We start from the raw sequence: 13,553 nt of genomic DNA on the forward strand, positions 1-13,553 counted from the left end.
AGAGTTTCATAAATAAACCAGCTCTATAGATTTTTTTTTTTCATTTTGAGTGATTGTGTTTCTTACAGGCTTTTTATGTCTGAAGCTAGCATGTTATTTGTGTATGTTATTCCTCTCATTGTTGACAACCGCAGTCCATATACTCATGAGATGCAGTTCAGTCCACTTTGCATGCAAAAACGGCAAATTGTGCGCATTATCTGCGATGGCAGGAACTGTTTGCCATTTTTTCACTCAAAACAAATTTTGGGACTTTGCAAATCGTTACAGTATTTGCCGCATGTAATCTTACACATGCAAAAATGTATTTAAATTATTAGTTAATGATTTGCTGTGATTTAAAATTAAGCAAAGCAGCTCATTTACTATTAGTGCATAGTAAAAGAATGAGTGAAATTTGTTTTGTGAACTGATTTTGCAAAAACCTTTAACTATACCTCTACATGCTATTTTTCTACTGGGCACATTTGTGTTGTGAATCCGGACATGGATCCTTGGTCCGACCGGCAGGGAAGGGATTCCCCGCAGATGGAGTAGGTCGGAAGGCGGTGCCGCTGCAGCAGGTCGACCATCTTCACCCTGGAAGTCCGCGACTCCTCCAGGCGAGTCCTGTGGAGGCCCGGACCGCTGGGACTTAGGTGGCTTCGCCCTGGAAGCCCGCGGTCCCCCCGGGAGGAGCCCGTAGGGACCCCGGGCCGCTGGGACTTAGGAGAGCGGCTGAAGACGTGAACGATGAGACAGACCAGGATCAAGGCAGGCGGATCAGGCTGGCAAGTTCAGGCAGGCTGGGTCAGGAAGACAGGATCAGGCAAGCAGGATCAGGCAGACTGGATCAGGTAAGCAGGATCAGGCAACTCTTCACTCCTAGGAGCTGACCGCGTTGCAAGGCCCTGAGCTGGGGTCAGATGCCGAGTTAAATCTCCCTCGGCGTCTGACGTCATTCAGGAGGCCGGTCCTGCTTTTCGCGCCAGAGGCCCTTTAAAAGGGTTCTCTCTGCGCGCGCGCGGGCCCTAGGGGCGGGGCTGTGCCGCGTTCGGCGGTGTCTCACCCGCGGTGGCGCAGCGAGGCAGGGACTCGGGACCCATGTCCAGCACCAGTCCCGGAGCCAGGTAAGAGGCTGGTCGTGGGAGTCGCGACCGGCATCGCAACACATTTGCATAAGAATTCCAATAGAAAAACAACGCAATCTATTTTGCAAATAGTGAGCAAGATTTTTCTCTGTTCGGTATATTATGTATGTTCAAATATGTGAACCGCCTAGACGGATAGTTTACCTACCCATTGTTGCGGTATATAAGACTTTTAAATAAATAAATAAAATAAATAAATAAATAAATAAATAAATATTGGCCTCTAGTTCTGAACCCAATACCTCCCTACTTTGGTTTTTAAAATATCCACAATGAATAAGCATGAAATATATTATTTGTACACAATGAAGACAGTGCATGCAAATACTGTATGCCTGATATCTATTGATTATGGGTATCCTGAAAAACATCATGGCCAGGTGGTCCTTGAGGACCCATTGAAAATCATTGATTTAAGAGGAAAGTAGAACTCATCAGGGCAGTAAAACCTCAAGGGAAAAAAATATTAGGTAAAACAATTTAAAATGCTCTTAATTTTTATGCAACCCATGATATGTAAAACAAATATTTTCTTTGTGGGACTGTGGTAACTTGAGCAAATGCAGCTTGGAAACAGCCAGAAAGAATAAGGAGGCAGACTCTGGCTGTTTCCCTTTTGTGCAATTTATTTACAGTGAAAATTGTTACCTCGGGCGCGCGGGTTAGAGCAGGGCAGCGCGCAGGTGGGATCGGCCAGGATCCGGGGAACAGCAGGACGGACATCGCAGCGTCTTCTCCGCGGCCCGGTGGTGGTCGGGGCATTTCCCTGCGTCAGACGCGCCAGCACTCCGGCACAGAACAAGGCACTAAGCATCGCGCGATTCGGGGGCTGGCCACGCCCCCTGACGTCAGACGCCGGGAGAGGCGCATTTGCGCGGGAAAAAGGGTTATTTAAAGAGAGCAGTGTCTCTAGCTCTCTGCTTCGGCCACATTGGTTCCTCGGACTCTCTGTGGGACTAGCTGCTGTTTTCGCTGCCTTTTGACCCCGATTCGGACTGCCTACCGGACTACTCTGCCTGCTGCCTGCCTATTTGGATTTCTGCTTGGTTCCTGATTACTCGCTGCCTGCCCCGATTCGGACTGCCTACCGGACTACTCGGCCTGCTGCCTGTCTATTCGGATTATCTGCTTGGTTCCTGATTGCTCGCTGCCTGCCCCGACTCGGACTGCCTACCGGACTACTCTGCCTGCTGCCTGCCTATTTGGATTTCTGCTTGGTTCCTGATTACTCGCTGCCTGCCCCGATTCGGACTGCCTACCGGACTACTCTGCCTGCTGCCTGTCTATTCGGATTATCTGCTTGGTTCCTGATTGCTCGCTGCCTGCCCCGACTCGGACTGCCTACCGGACTACTCTGCTTGCTGCCTGCCTATTTGGATTATCTGCTTGGTTCCTGTCTGATCGCTGCCTGCCCCGACTCGGACTGCCTACTGGACTACTCTATCTGCTGCCTGCCTCGACCGGAATTATCTATCAACCTCTGGGCTTACCCCCTGGTTCCCGACTCTCCAACCACAAGGTAAGCGGTCTAAACTGAGGTTCCACTACTATCCATAAGGAGGCCGTAACAAAAATGAAGAGCAAAGCAAAAACCAATACAGGATGCATCTTCTCCTTAACTTCAGGTTCTACACACTAGTCCTTAAATATAGCTGGTCTCATACAGTGGCTTCCTGCCTGTTCCTGGGGCCTGTTTAAACCTTCCAGGCCCTGAATTCTTAAACACTGGTAAGGATTCCCTATGGGTTTGGATTTTAAGGAGACAGCTGTGCCTGCTCTTTTAAGGTAGCCTGAGGGAGTTTTCTAGATACTCCCTCACAAGGACCTTTCCTATAATCTTTTACAGCTCAAGTTAATATGTCGTTGTATTTACAGAACCCAGTTATAAAGAACGAGGACATGAGACAGATGATATCTGAGCTTTTCATAAAGTTGTATCTGTGAGAATTTGTTTTTGATCGATTGGAGGCTTGGAGCCCTTTCAGAGTATGTTGTAAGTAACTGTTCCATTCAGATTTCTGACATCGGTTTTGCATCACACACTTGCTTTCTCTTTCGCCCTCCTACTCCTTCCCTCTCTCTTTCACTGCAAAGCATTGCCTTTTCTTTATTGTCTCCCTCCCCCCTTTAGCAGCAGTTGAAGTTATCTAAAATGTAAATACTTGAATTCAGTCGCTGTGGGAAATAATTCAGCTTTTGCACTTCTCTCCTATGCTTTTTTTCCCCATGCCAAGCGTGTTTTTGCCTGCTGCACACTGCGAGGGGGACAGAGAGGAGGAGCAGAACAGGAGGAGGAGGAGAACGGGGAGGTGCTCTGAGTCCAACTCGCTGTTGACTCTTTAAAGTTCATTGAATTTGTCTCCTTGCCCTCTGTGTCCCGCAGGTCCCGTTTGTCATCTAAGGAGTAAACTGCCGGGGGAGAGTGGAGTTTCATCATTCCGGGTAAGTTAGGAAGTTAGAGAAGGTGATCTCTGTCTGTCTATTCTGCAGAAAACGCTAAAACCAGAATGGGACCCCTCAGCTTTCCTGTGACCTCTGCAGTTAACGCTGAATTCTTACGTGGATTTCGTGCTGCACTTGAAGTGAATCTTTCTAATCTAAAGATTTCTGTCACTAGGTACTGAAGTTCTGGTACCAAAATACTGGCTGAACTGGTCTCAAGCAAATAGCCAAAGGCATTCAGCTAGTTACAACTCTTTTTTCCCTGTTGCCTTTTAAAGAAGTATATGTGGTTTATTGCCAGAAATATAAATGTGTTGATTTTATTTTAAAAGTAAAAGCACTATGCCCTTTCCCTTGGCAGGAATGTGTATAAATTGCTTGAAGTGCACATTTAGCCCTAGTATCCTCACTGTGAGGTTAACACACATTTTTCATTTTCAAGTTAACTCACCCTCTATAATGTGCCTCTGTATTTCTCTACACTATCTTGTCAGTTCTCTGTGTCTCTTTCCTGCTCCCTTTTCTAAAGTAATGTGTTACATGTTATATAGCACCCTGTGATGAATCCTTGGAGGTGGGAGGCAGAGTTTGTGTGCATAGGGGGTGAGAAGTGTGTTGAACTGGACCCTCAGTGGCATTAGTAGTATCTGGTCATAAACTGCACTGGACAGCTATTATTATTTTTTTTTTGACCCTTCAGTTAGTTTCCTCCTGCTTCTTTGTACTTCTAACTCATTTGAATCCAGAGCTGGAATCTGGTACCATAGGGGGTCTTCATTTGCAACTAACCATAGCTTTTCTCCCTATTTTATATCTCCCTCCCCCCACTGCCACCCAACATATTTAGCCAGCTCCTTGCAGTGATGATGCTGGGCTGGGTGCCTTGCACCAGGGCTCTTTCCTAATCCCTGCATTCAAGGGCCCTGAATCCAGTCACCAATGACCTCCCCACTTACCCTCCAGAGGCTGTGAAGGCCTGGCTCTACAGCATTGCCAGCTCCAGCTGACCCAAGGAGTGGAAAACCCAGCTCACAGATCAAACTGGGAACCTTCCATGTGGCAGTGCACAGCACTTGCCATCGGAGATATCAGGCAAATTGGACAGCTGTCTTATAGTTCCACAGAGCTGTTGAAGAGTTTATTGAGGTATACAATTGTATACTACGCAGGATATGCTCACTTGATCAGTTCCCCCTTCCACTTTGTTCAATCCATGATTTACACTGATTAGCTTCCAGATAACTTAGGAGGCACTTTACATTAGAGATGTGCATAATCAAAAATTTCATTTCCGTTTTCAATTTTTAAGGATTTTTTTTCGGATTTCAGGATTTCATTTTTTATTTTTTTTATTTTATATGCTTTTATTTGATTTTATCAAAGTATTGCATGTAAAAATTAGTATATATGCACATAAGTAGCTACTCTTCGTGTATTTCGTATTTTATAAAACTCAAAAATACTCGCTATTTTTACTTTTGCTCACTCACATGTGCGCATAAGAAAGGACTGGGTCTTCAACAAGGTGGAAGAGTAACCTAATGAATGGATAGAGCAGCGAGCTGTGAACCAGGACAGCCACTGCTGCTCCTATGACTTTGAGTAAGTCACTTCACCCTCCAGTGCCTCAGATAAAAACTTACTGGGAGATTCATCAAGCTGCGTTAGTGCTTTAACGTGGGTAAATCAGCGTATATCATGCGATAGAGCACTATTGCAGTGAGATCGCATGATACACACAATATTTTGCATCTTCCCTCCCCTATAAGAATGACTTTCTGTGCAAGCAATTTGCATGCATGAATAATACAAATGCATGCAAGGTATGTAATTAATAGTCAATCTGCTGCAAATATTTTATCATGGCTGAATGAGAAGGTGGTCAGCCATGATAAAATCATTACACCTATTTAAAAGAGATAAATGCGAGATGAGAGCCTTGGGACCCTAATATAGGTCCCGAGACTCCTGCCTCATATTTAATTTGCCGGCTGAAAAAAAAATGTTGCAGCAAAGAAGGGAGATTTAGCAGGGGTCAGGGCTGACCCTGGCTCAACCCAGGGCCTCCAACTCCCCGAAAGTGAAAAAACAGTTAAAGTGTAACTGCGCGGCGATGGTCCCATCCCCGCCACATAGTCATAGGAATAAAAAGCCCCCGCCAGCCCCTTTCCTCCCCACATAGACGTAGGAATAAGTAGGCCCCCTTTCCCCCCCAAATAGTAGTCTAAATAAGTAGCCCATCAGCTTCCCTTCCTCCCAAATAGGAGAAATAATAGCAAGGTGGCCCCCCCCCCCACCCCCTGAGCGAAAAAAAAATATTTAGGATCCTGAGCACCGCCCCCCTCCCAGCTCTTGTTTAGGGTCAGTGTGCACCCCCAAACCTGACTCAGTCAGTGCTTCCATTTTGGAAAATGGCGCTAACCGGGCCAGGTGTGAAGGTGCTCCTGGCCCCGAAGTGGGAGCAGATTCTTTAACGTAGAAATATGATGGCAGGAAAAAGACCATATGGCCCTTCCAGGCTGCCCATCCATACAATTACATTTAAGGGTCAACCCTGACCGCTGCTCAACCTTCCTGTTTTCCTGCAATTTTTTGGGGGAGGGGCCAGCGGCCCTTTAAGATGATGACGGTCCCTCGAGGTTGGGGCTGCCATTGCGTTAAAGGACTACTAGGCTTATTCTTTTGCCCCATAATGTTTGGCTGCGGACAAAAGAATATGCCATAGAGCCATGATGTTTTTTCAGAGGAGGGGGCCCCACTATCACGGTGATCCCCCCAGGCAATACTGGGACCCTTCCCACAAAAAAACATTGCGACTTAATGATCATGTGACTCCTCCTATGCATGATCTCCACTGGCTACCTATTTCCCTCCTCATTCAATTCAAGATTGGTTGCCTGGCCTTTCGCTCTGGCACCTTCTCAAATCTAGCTAATCTCTTAATCCCATATGTTCCAGGTCGCTTACTTTGCTCATCTCGACATGATCTGATCCGAGTCTCCACTTTTAAAGAAATTATTTATGAGGGTTTCCGGGAAATGTCTTTTCCTTTTCTGCCCTCATATTTTGGAATTCTTTTCCTCTTATGGTCCGGCTTGAGAAAGAGTACCGGTACCTTAAATTCAGAAAACTGCTAAACATTTTTCTATTTAGCAAGGCCTTTCCTGAATGAGAGTCTTATGATTGTTTTATTACTTTTTATAATTTATTCTAACTTCTGTATGATATGCATTCTTTTACTGTGTGTTTTGCATTGATTTTTATATTTTAAAGTTTAACATTTTAATTATTGTTTTATTAATTTTGTTTTATGTTTAATTTTACTTTTCATTGTAAATCACTTTGCTTTTTGTAAGCAAAGTGATTCATCAAATATAATAAACTAACTAATTAACTATCTAGGTTTTACATTGTGAGGCCTCTGGGGACAGGGAAATACCTACAGTACGTGAATGTAATCTGCTTTGAAGTGTCTGAAAAAAAAAGGTAGATCACCTGGACAGGGCAAACTGGTGGACTAATTGGTAAACTAATTTCATTTATGCACATGTTTTAAAATTTGCCAATTTATGCGAGTAAGTCCTACTTTACTTTTGCACATAAAATATAAGCATGTATATTTTTTAAATAGATTGAAAAATATGCACATTCAATGTATTGACATATGTGGTTTCAATGCACTGCATGTGTAAGAAATTTTGAATGGAAGTATTGAGGCTTCTACCATTAGCAGAATTCAAAACCAGGGAATCCTGCCTTGATAAAAAAAAAACCCCATTTCCACTCTATCTCCTACCCTTCCTGCCTTGAGACAAAAAGTTTACTTTCAGAGGTGTGTTCGAATCTACCACAGAAATGTATTCATCAATAATTCATGCAGCACTTCATGCAAAACAAAGCAGTCAGTTTATTGTAAAAATATTTTCTTTATTTCAGATAAAGAAAGGCATGAATAAAAATCTCTAAATGACTAAGAAACACTTTTATGTTCAAATCTTAACTTTACCAGAGTATATCCTACAATCAATGTCACAGCCATTAATAAGGAAATTGAAATTATTAATATCAGATAAATGTCTATCAATGTCATCTTTTAGAAATCAATGCATTTCTAATACATCTGCCAATCTAGAAACAATAGCAATTTAAAGGTTCTCATATACTTGAATAAATGATTATATTTACCAAAATCTGAAGCAACCGCTCTGTGTCTCTCTGTAATCACGTGCAAAGAAAATCAAAGTAGCACCCCTCTTTCCCTCCGACTGCCTCTAGTTTTATACCCTTAAAACTCTTTGATTCCTTTGATCCAGGGTAACTGTTTCTTTTCCATCAATACATCTATCTTTTAGCCTTTGAAGAACTTTATTTCTAAACAACCTTGACTGAGGTCCAATTAATTTTTCATATCAGAACATTAAAATTTAGGATTTATTCTCACCGTTTCAAGTTTTGCCCATATTCGATTTTTAATTGGATGCCAAATTAACAATCTTTTAGTCTTTATTTAGCTTTCTTTGTAGTTCTAAGAGAAAATCTTTTTCACTCCCTTCTGTCACAAGATTCACGCTTGATTGACTGGCCACCTGGTTTTAGGATGCTCAATGTCATAAAATGCAGGTGCTTTCTTACTTGAGATAAGAGAAAGGTGGTAAACAACTTTCTCAAGGTCTGAAAGAGGGGTAGAGGTGGGTGCTGTGTGCTGGAGTTTTTTCAGCACAAGCCTTGACTAAAGCCATGGTTTTTAAAATAAAGGCTTATGGGTATTAATGCTAACACGTCTCTTTATGGCTAATTGATTACTGACTTCACTAAATATAAGTAATCATCAATAAAGCACAAAATATTACGATATTTTCTGACACCCCCCCATGGAGTCAGTAAAGCAAATACTAGACATAGCTAGATACATATAAATCAGTAAGGCACTAATAAGCCTGGGGGAAAATAATCACACAATAAACTACATATAATGAGTTGTCAGTGCTCAACATTGCATAGATACAAGTGAAAATCAAATGTAATAATACAAGTGTAATAAAAATTGGTTACATTACCAAATTGATTATAAAGAGATATGAGATGACAAATCTGAGTTAGTTTCTAATAATAACCAGATATAAAGATTTTTTCAATATTTCCTTATGGGAAATAGAGAACATTCATACCCAGGGAAATGTAAATTTTAAATTTGAATCTGCTCATCCAGTCAAATAAGATGAGGGTTCATAATTAAAATAATCTCTATGGGTCAGAAATCTGTGATGTGTCATCACTGATTCCATCATGTGTAGGGATCTGTGGGCAATAAATGCCTATTATACTTACCAATTGATGAGCAACGATCCTGAAATGGCAAGGTGCATTTTGAATAAGACACATACCAGTCCAGTCAATAATAGACAGTTATTCACAGTTCTCAGTAGATCCAGCTGGATCAGATGTTTCAGATATCTGTGAAGTCAGCCTGACTAATTATAGATATTGGGAGCTGTTTGCTCGCCTTCCACTGCTGGTCTAGTCGGAGCAGAATCTTGAGTAGGATTTGGTTGCTGATGTTGGAGGATGACTGATTGATCATCCTCAGGGGAGAGAGCTGCATCCAGCCAAAGCACAAAGTCTTGTCCTTCATCCGTTAGAGAATTAGCCGGAGCAGGGTGCGTTGGATCCAATTCTTCATCCGTCGCAAAAGACTGTGGACTAGGTACTGGAAACCAATTCGAGCTTACCCCCGGGCTGGAGGCTCTTGAATTTCCATCTGAAGCAACAGGATTGGCATTTGATAGGCCATGTCTATTAGAGATGTGAATCGTGTCCTCGATCGTCTTAAAGATCGATTTCGGCTGGGAGGGGGAGGGAATCATATCGTTGCCGTTTGGGTGTTTAGAATATCGTGAAAATCGTTAAAATCGTGAACCGGCACACTAAACCCCCTAAAACCCACCCCCGACCCTTTAAATTAAATCCCCCACCCCCAAATGCCTTAAATTACCCTGGGATCCAGCGGCGGTCCATAGCTAAATCGGGGGAAGGGGGAGGGCAGGAAAACCGGCACACTAAATCCCCCTAAAACCCACCCCCAACCCTTTAAATTAAATCCCCCCCCTCCCGAACCCCCCCCCCAAATGCCTTAAAGTACCCTGGGGTCCAGCGGCGGTCCGAAACGGGCTCCTGCTGTTGAAGCGTGTTGTCTTCAGCCGGCGCCATTTTGCAAAATGGCCACCGCAAAATGGCGGCGGCCATAGACCAACATGATTCGACCGCAGGAGGTCACTTCCGGACCCCCGCTGGACTTTTGGCAAGTCTTGTGGGGGTCAGGAGGCCCCCCCAAGCTGGCCAAAAGTCTCTGGGGGTCCAGCGGGCGTCCGGGAGCGATCTCCTGCCGCGAATCGTTTTCCGTACGGAAAATGGCGCCGGCAGGAGATCGACTGCAGGAGGTCGTTCAGCGGGACCCTTATTGAGGCCAGGAAAGTTAACATCCTAACCTAAATTGAAAGAAAATAGATGTGTTGTTACGAGCAGTTTGTTTAAATATTGATTTATTTTCTTAAAAGTGTTCCTTTAAAGATTTCCGGATCTACAAATTAATATTCTGCTGGGTGCGGGATTCAATACATTAAATAATGTTAGAAATTATATAAGTATTTTGGTCACCGGTGTTTAGAAGGTATCTATATAAGTTACTCCTTGGTGGTGAATGTTTCTGTTTTTGAGTTTATGAAGGTGGCAAAATAATTTTGTTTTTCTGTTGGTTATTGGAATCGCAATATTTCTTTATAAGCAAAAATCTTTTGTTTATGCAATTAAAATGAATAAAGAATTAAAAAAAAAAATAAAACATGAGTCAATAACATTTTTAACTCAGTGAATTGTACTGGTTTAAATTCCATGTACTTTATTGTTTCAGTTAACCGGGCACTAAGTGTAGGATAAAATTCCCACGGTCCACACTTAATGACAGATAGTGCAGTAACTAAATACAATATTCCCGGTTGAAACCCACACTGTGCTTTGTCTGACCAAAGGATATAAGATCCATTGGGTAATTTCAAAAAAAACGTCTACTAGAGGACCGGGATTCGGTTCTAGAGGACAATCAGCTTCTCCCTCTAGTGTGAGGCAAGTATTAGAGACCTGCACCAGGGAATTACACACAGTTACAGGAACTTTGTGACAACCTTGTGCTATGATCCAGTGATAACCAGCATTATTAATACACAAGTGGGTTGGTTCAAAGATTTTAATTGTTTTAATTGTTTTAATCCAGGTGTTGCTTCCATTTGAGCTTTCCAAGAACTGACCAAAGTTCTGGATTTCCCAACAACGTTTATAGACCTGAGTAGTGATTGGGAGAAAGATACGTCTGACCCCTTGTACTAGGGTTGAACCTAAGGTTGCCCATGGTTCTTTTCCCATTTCATGTTTGCTGACCTGCAAAATAACTTGTGAAGCCTGAACATGGGCATACTGAATTTGCTCAGCTGTGAGGTTTATTTCCTCTAATATTTTTCCCAATTGAAGGTCTCCCCATTTGGGTTTTGGGGAAGTAAGACCATCAATAAAGTGAGTAAGCTGTTCTGTTCTTGCTAGAACCTGTATTTTCTCATCAGTTGTGGATATGGCTTCAATCCCTAACTGTAAGGTTTGAGCTAAGTAATCCCTTAATTGAAAAATACCTGCTCTTAGCTGATATTCATTGGATCGAATACCTTTTATAGCAGTTTTAATTCTATCATTAAGATTAAGGAATGTATTTTGAACCTCCTGTTTCAAAGCATTCCTGCACTTTCTGTTGGCTGTTCTCATCACCCAAGCAGGCAGGGGAAATGAGTCATTCAGCCATTTTGTCTGTACAATTAAATCTAACACAGAAGTAACCTCAGTGTCATTTAAACCCTCAGCTAAACCCCTGATACAGGCAGCGGTCAAAGACCGGCCTAGCACAGGTGCATTTTGAAAAAAATTAGCCTCCTGAGTAAAGAAGGGTCCCCATACCCTATTAGAAAACCTTTTATTACAAAGATTAACCTGATATTGCCAACTAGGGCAACAAAAGCAATTCGTCTGGGTGGACGAGGATCGGGTACAAAAGAATCTATTATTCCCGCACGCATTATTCCATTAACTGCTAGATACAAGATTTGCTCATTCCTTTCCCCCCCCCCCCCCCCTTCGTGACTCCCTTCCGTTTCAACACTTTCCCACAAATCACACCACACTTTCTTTGGAGTAATAAAGGCCGCAGTTTATTCTTATATTAACCCGAGCCTCGCCAAGTACTTATAACATCATATAACAATCCCCCCCCTTTCCCCCCCATTCGGATAACAGTCCAACAGCGCCCCCCACCGTTTCCAGTGGTAGAGCATCCCCTGTAAAGCCTCCGAGCATCGGCCCCCCTCTTGCTCTTTGGCAATCTCGTGCAGCAGCCCCCCCGCACTGCACAAGATTCCCCCCCCCTTTGTAAACTTAACAACACAATGCAATAAACAACATTTGAGGCTCGGGTTTACCGCCACTGCGACGAATACAACATTTCCCCCGACAACACATTTTCAAAGTACAGGGTGGGAGGGTGGGCAAGCCTCAACCTGCTGCCTCGGTCATTCCTCACCGACTGACAGTTATTTCTCCCCTCCTTTCCTTTTTCCTCCCTATCCGCCAATCCCGCTCTCCTATTTGAATTCTACCCCCCCTATTGGCTACTCTTTTCCTCGCTCTCCCTCCCCCCCCCCCTTTTCCTTCCTTCTCCCTTAACCTAATGTCCCGCCCTTCCTTTCACTCTCTTGACTACAGTTATGTCCGCAGGGCAAGACAGGCTCGCCCTGCTTGAACTAACTGCTAGATACAAGATTCGCTCATTCCTTTCCCCCCCCCCCCCCCTTCGTGACTCCCTTCCATTTCAACACTTTCCCACAAATCACACCACACTTTCTTTGGAGTAATAAAGGCCGCAGTTTATTCTTATATTAACCCGAGCCTCGCCAAGTACTTATAACATCATATAACAATCCCCCCCCTTTCCCCCCCATTCGGATAACAGTCCAACAGCGCCCCCCACCGTTTCCAGTGGTAGAGCCTCCCCAAGTAAACAGTCCAACAGCGCCCCCCACCGTTTCCAGTGGTAGAGCATCCCCTGTAAAGCCTCCGAGCATCGGCCCCCCCTCTTGCTCTTTGGCAATCTCGTGCAGCAGCCCCCCCGCACTGCACAAGATTCCCCCCCCCCCCCTTTGTAAACTTAACAACACAATGCAATAAACAACATTTGAGGCTCGGGTTTACCGCCATAAAACAATAACGACGTTAGTTGTCATTGTTTCCCCCAACTGCGGTCCTCATATTACCAATTACCCGTGTTAAACCCTCTTGTATCGTAGTGTTAAACAAATCGATACCTATATCCGAGAGATGCACCCCGTCTGAACGAAAATACCCTGGGATAACCTCCCAAGCCCACTCGTGTCTCACCCAAAAACCCCCTTGCCTAACTACCCACTTACCCACCTGTGTATTTAACTTTTTAACCCCCCTACACCATAAATGAGACTGCAGGAATTTAAAACGAACAATGATGTCCGACCACCCCCAATGTGTGTCGGGCATGGCGTTCATCAAAGTACCGAAATCCTTCTTAATCTTAACGATCAAGTCCTTACAAGATCCTGCTCCCACGTCGTTTCCCCCCAAATGAATAAGCACAATTTTAGGAAGCTCCAGTTGTAATGCACGTTGTTCCACCAGGGATAACAAGTTGTCCCATTTCATCCCTCGATGACTGAGCCATACGATCTTCCAACTCCGCTCTTCCAACTCCAAGTTCAGCCCATACGGTCTATGTTGCGCTCTATTCGCGGCCCAATGGATAAAAGAATGGCCCACGACCCAGACACATTCTTGCCGCCCCCGCACTGACTTTCTTTCTGAAAAGAACACATCAGAATGAATACCCGCACTACAAATCGCTTACACCCTTAATCCGTG

The 13,553-nt window shown here is 43.8% G+C and overlaps 1 protein-coding gene across 1 annotated transcript in view; it reads left to right on the plus strand.

The window, feature by feature from the left end:
* The first annotated feature begins 3,019 nt into the window (after positions 1–3,019).
* Positions 3,020–13,553, plus strand: part of LOC115090605 (sodium- and chloride-dependent betaine transporter-like) — a 230,648-nt gene continuing 220,114 nt past the window's right edge. Inside the window, exons 1-2 of the mRNA XM_029599946.1 lie at positions 3,020–3,123; positions 3,514–3,572. The gene's annotated coding sequence lies outside the window, so the exon portion shown is untranslated. The remainder of the gene's footprint in view (positions 3,124–3,513; positions 3,573–13,553) is intronic.

The sequence above is a fragment of the Rhinatrema bivittatum genome, chromosome 4 (assembly GCF_901001135.1).
Source record: "Rhinatrema bivittatum chromosome 4, aRhiBiv1.1, whole genome shotgun sequence".
Lineage (NCBI taxonomy): Eukaryota > Metazoa > Chordata > Amphibia > Gymnophiona > Rhinatrematidae > Rhinatrema > Rhinatrema bivittatum.